Genomic DNA, 5,179 nt, shown 5'->3' with positions numbered 1-5,179 from the left:
TTTGACTCCAGTTCTGACACTGTCCTTTGAATATGACCAAAAGTCTCATCCTTCCCTCTCTCCTCTATTGTTGTTGTTCAGCTTGAGGTTTTCCTGGCAAAGACTTTGTGGTTTGCTATTTCCTTCTACAATTTATTTTACAAATGAGGAAACTGAGATAAATAGGGTTAAATGACTTCCCTCAGGTCACACAGATAGAGTCTGAGACTGGATTTGAATTCAGGTCTTCCTAACTCCAGACCCATGCTTATATCCTATGAAAGAGAATTTAAAACTCTCTTTGTTTATTTTAAGTTAATCAATCAAGAATTTGAAGTACCACTCCTTTCACCCTTACTTTTTTAGTAAGAGCCTTTTAAATTCAGAATGGGTGAATGACTTAAATATAAAGAAGGAAACTATAAGTAAATTAGGTGAACACAGAATAGTATACCTGTTAGATCTTTGGGAAAGGAAAAATTTCAAGACTAAGAGTTAGAAAAAATTACAAAATGTAAAATAAATAATTTTGATTGCATTAAATTAAAAAGTTTTTGTACAAATAAAACCAAATGCAACCAAAATTAAAAGGGAAGCAATAAAATGGGAAAAATATTTATAACAAAAACCTCTGACAAAGGTCTAATTACTCAAATATATGAGCTAAATCAATTGTAAAAAATATCAAGCCATTCACCAATTGATAAATGGGCAAGGGACATGAATAGGGAATTTTCATAAATAAGCACATAAAATTAAATTTCAAAATAAATATTCAAATTCAATAAGCATATAAAAAGTATTCTTAATCTCTTATAATTAAAGAAATACAAATCAAAACAATGCTGAGGCACCACTTCACACCTAGCAGATTGGTTAACATGACAGCAATGGAAAGTAATGAATGCTGGAGGGAAAAGTTGGGGCATTAATGCATTGCTGGTAGAGTTGTGAATTGATCTAAGCATTCTGGATGGTAATTTGGAGGAACTATTCCCAAAGGGCTTTAAAAGATTGCCTACCCTTCAATCCAGCCATACCACTGTTGAGTTTATACCCCAAAATGATAATAAGGAAAAAAAAACACTTGTACAAATATATTTATAGCTGTGCTCTTTCTGGTGGCAAAAAATTGGAAAATAAGGGGATGCCCTTTGATTGGGGAATGGCTGAACAAATTGTATTATATGTTGGTGATAGAATACTATTGTGCTCAAAGGAATAGTGAACTGGAGGAATTCCATGTGAACTTGAATGACCTCCAGGAATTGATGCAGAGTGAAAGGAGCAGAACAAGGAGAATCGTATACACAGAGACTGATATACTGTGGCACAATTGAATGTAATCGACTTCTCTACTAGCAGCAATGCAATGATCAAAGATATTTCTGAGGGACTTATGAGAAAGAATGTTGCCCACATCCAGAGAAAAAACTGTGGAAGAGAGGTAGAGTCAAGATGGTGGCATAGATGCAGTGAAAGTTCAGACTTCTAAAAACCCTTCCTCACCAATTATAAATCAAATGCTCCTAGGGGACTCTAAACCAAACCTAACAACAGGACAGAGCTAAGGAACCCTCCTGCTGGACTCAACTTAAAAGGTATGCCCCCCCAAAAGCATGAATTTGAGAACACTCAGCTTTAAGGGGAGGAAAGAAGGAAGGTTCCAGGACCCCGCCCCCACTTACAGTACTGAGCCTCCAGCATGGCTGGAACCTTTGGGCCAGCAAGGGCACTAGCTTAGAGGGAGAACCTTGTGAGTAAAGCTATGCCAGGATCAGGGCTCCAAATATGGGTGGTGGGAGGCAGCTTGAGGAGAAACATGAAGAACTCAGCCTAGTCACATCAGAGGAAACACTCCATATTTCCCCCTCCTTCCTGAGGTTTTAGCCTCAGGGCACATCCAGATTTGCAAGTTCACCTCAGCTGGGTTTGCTGAGGGCCAGGAAGCTCAACCACCAGAACCCCTTCCCCACTAATTTAAGGTTGCCAAGGAATTCAGCTATGTAATTCCTAAATGAAAACTCAAGTTAGCTGTTAACCTTTTTATGGTGTTTTAATTACAAACAGGAGGAAGAAAGGTATTAGAGGGAAAGAGAGAGAGGAGGAAAAGGGAGAGAAGGGAATAGGGCTTAAATACCCACTCTGCTTAAGCTGAGCCAAAGGCCCAAGTCCCTGGATAGCTGAGGCAAAGAAAAAAGATCAGTCCCTATCACTCACGTGACCAAAATGGAGAAACAGTCTCAGGGCTCCTCCACACCAAGCACCAGGCTCCAACAACCTCCTTTCCTCCACACAGGAAGTCCCCAGACTCCTCAGCTGTCCTCTATCTCACTTCCTGTGTCTCACCTGTGCCAATGGTGGCTCTAGCTTCACCCAGGACTGCCCAGAGGTCTGTCCCCTTTGCACATGTCTGTTGAAGGCCATATTCTCAAATAATTAAATCTTGAGCTTTGCTGCAGCACTTCCTAAATCCTGTTACCCTGAGTAGGGTGGAGATTGTAGTTTCCAAGACCTGATTCTGTCATTCCAAGTATCTCTATTGTTATTGATCAGGAAATAGCCAAATCCCATCCTCTAAAGAATGCTTTGAACAGGGTTGAGTAGTTTTGAAATTCACACTAAGCTCCAAGGGTGAAGGTTGACAGAAAAGCCCAAACCCACAGATTCAACACACAATGAGAGGAGCAAGAGTGCAAGCAATTACAGGGGGAAAAGAAGGGATGAAAAAAGAAATTACAATCGACAGCTTCTATCCAGGCAATGAACAAAGGGAAAATGGAACAGAGGAGGACCAAGGAACATCAATGAAAAACACAGAAACACCAATAATTGGACACAGGCTTTGGAAGAACTCAAAATACAATTCAAAACACAATTAAGAGAGGCTGAAGACAACTGGGAAAAGAACTTCAAAAGCAAGATAAGTCATCTGGAAACCAAGGCACTTGAACTAAAATGAGAAAATAGTGTTTTGAAAGCCAAAATCAATCAGCTTGAAAATGAGGCAAAGGAGATGAAGGATGAGGAAAAAAATATGAAAGATGAGGCAAAGAAAATGTAAGATGAGGCAAAGAAGATGAAAGATGACCTCCAAAGAAAATCAGACCAGAAGGAGGATAACCAAAAACTAGGAATGAAATCCCATCTTTAAAAACTAGAATACAACAATTAGAAGCAAGTGACTTCACAAGGCAGCAGGAAATTATAAACCAAAATCAAAAGAATGAAAAAAAAGTGAGGAAAACATGAAGCACCTCATTCATAAAATAGAAAATCTAGAAAATTATTCCAGGAGGAGTAGCAAACCCTCCCTACCTCAGATTGCTTCTGACAGCTGCCAACAGCAGCAGTGGCGGCAGCAACAGCAGCAACAAAGGAAGCTGCCTGCAACAAAGTTACAAACTTGGAAGCTGGGCTCCTCTCATAGTTATAGAGAAAAAACTCTTCCAATGAGAAATCTCTTGCCATGAACAGGAACTTTACACCCAACCAAGACACAGTGTGTGTGTTTGGAACAGGAGACTTTGGAAGGTCAATTGGCAATAAGATGTTCCAATGTGGCTACTCTGTGGTCTTTGGTAGACAAAACCCTGAGATGTCTGGTCTGCTCCCCAAAGGAATGAACGTCTTGAGCTATGCAGAAGCTGCCCAGAGGTCTGACATGATCATCATAGCAATCCACAGAGAACATTATGATTTTCTTACAGAATTAGCTGAGTAACTACAAGGAAAAATATTGGTGGATGTCAGCAACAACCTTAAAATTAATCAGTATCCTGAATCCAATGCAGCATATCTCGCTTGAATAGTTCCAAGAGCCATAATTATGAAAGCATTTAACACAGTCTCAGCCTGGGCTCTCCAGTCAGGCACCCTGGATGCAAGCAGGCAGGTATTTGTCTGTGGAGATGACAAAGAATCTAAGCAGAGGGTGATGGATATTGGCTGTACACTTGGGCTTACTCCGGTGGATCAAGGAACTCTCATGGCAGCCAGAGAGATTGAAAAGTACCCCCTGCAGCTCTTTCCAATGTGGATATTTCCTCTATACCTCTCTGATGCCTTATTTATTTTCTATTTTTGTTTGCTGTGTGATAAGAGAGATCATCTACCCGTACATTAATGGAAAGAAACATTTTTCATTTTTCTTGGTCATTTCTGTTCCAAATCATATCTTCCCAGGGATGGCTCTCAGTCTTCTTGTCCTGGTTTACCTCCCTGGGATCATCCCTGCCATTTTGCAATTGTACCAAAGTACCAAATATAGCTGATTTCCAAAATCGCTTGACCACTGGATGCTTTACAGAAAATAACTTGGACTTGTGGCATTGGCCTTTGCCTTCCTCCATGTCCTGTATACCCATCCGCCAATACGTGTGATGGAAGTTGAACAGGAAAGTCATTGACTAGATAAAAACCAATAATACTTGACCTTTTGACATAACCTCTGGCTGGCTCAATGACTCTTACTTCCCTTGGCATTTTGGGATTTCCCTTATTTATCCTTTTGGGAATCACTTCCTTGCTATCAGTTAGCAACATTGTCAGCTAGAGGGGGTTTTGATTTGTCCAGTCCAAACTTGGATATTTGACATTGGTCCTGTGTACAGCACATACCCTCGTATATGGTGGAAAAAGATTTCTCATCTCTTCAGTTCTCAGGTGGTACCTCCCTTCAGTCTATGTACTAAGTCTCATCATCCCTTGTATGGTCCTGGTCCTGAAGTTCATCCTGATAATGCTGTGCGTCAATTGGCCACTTACATGGATCCAACAAGGCTGGGAAAGAAACTCCAGTCTCCTCAAAGGCCCAGTTAGAAAATGGCAAAACTGAGGTGTGAGGTAGCTACCAACCCATCACCTGGGAATTCCCCAGCAATGTCCTTGAATGAAACTCTGGAGAGTGTTCCTCTCTAAGCCTTCCCTCTTTTCCTCTCTCGTGAGATATAAAGAGTAGGCAGGAGAGGACATTTTGGTAGGAAGGAATCAAAAACCATTGGACATTTGGAAGAGGAGATCCACTCTTTCTTAAGTTTTGATGCTGGGATATAATAACTGAAAAGTTTGATCAATTTCAGTTTCATGGAATGAGCCAATTTAGTTCAAAGGTTCCATGATTTCATTGGACAAATGGGAGATCCCTCCTTTGAGCCACATTGTGACCTCTACTTTCTACATCCCATCTACCCCCAATACC

At 40.6% G+C, this 5,179-nt stretch overlaps 1 pseudogene; it reads left to right on the top strand.

Annotated features, from left to right (window-relative positions):
• The first annotated feature begins 3,448 nt into the window (after positions 1-3,448).
• On the top strand, positions 3,449-4,816 carry LOC100619496 (metalloreductase STEAP4-like; annotated as a pseudogene).
• Positions 4,817-5,179: the final 363 nt, after the last annotated feature.

This window comes from Monodelphis domestica, chromosome 6 (assembly GCF_027887165.1).
Source record: "Monodelphis domestica isolate mMonDom1 chromosome 6, mMonDom1.pri, whole genome shotgun sequence".
In the NCBI taxonomy this organism is placed as follows: domain Eukaryota; kingdom Metazoa; phylum Chordata; class Mammalia; order Didelphimorphia; family Didelphidae; genus Monodelphis; species Monodelphis domestica.
This window is presented reverse-complemented; position numbering and strand designations above follow the sequence as displayed.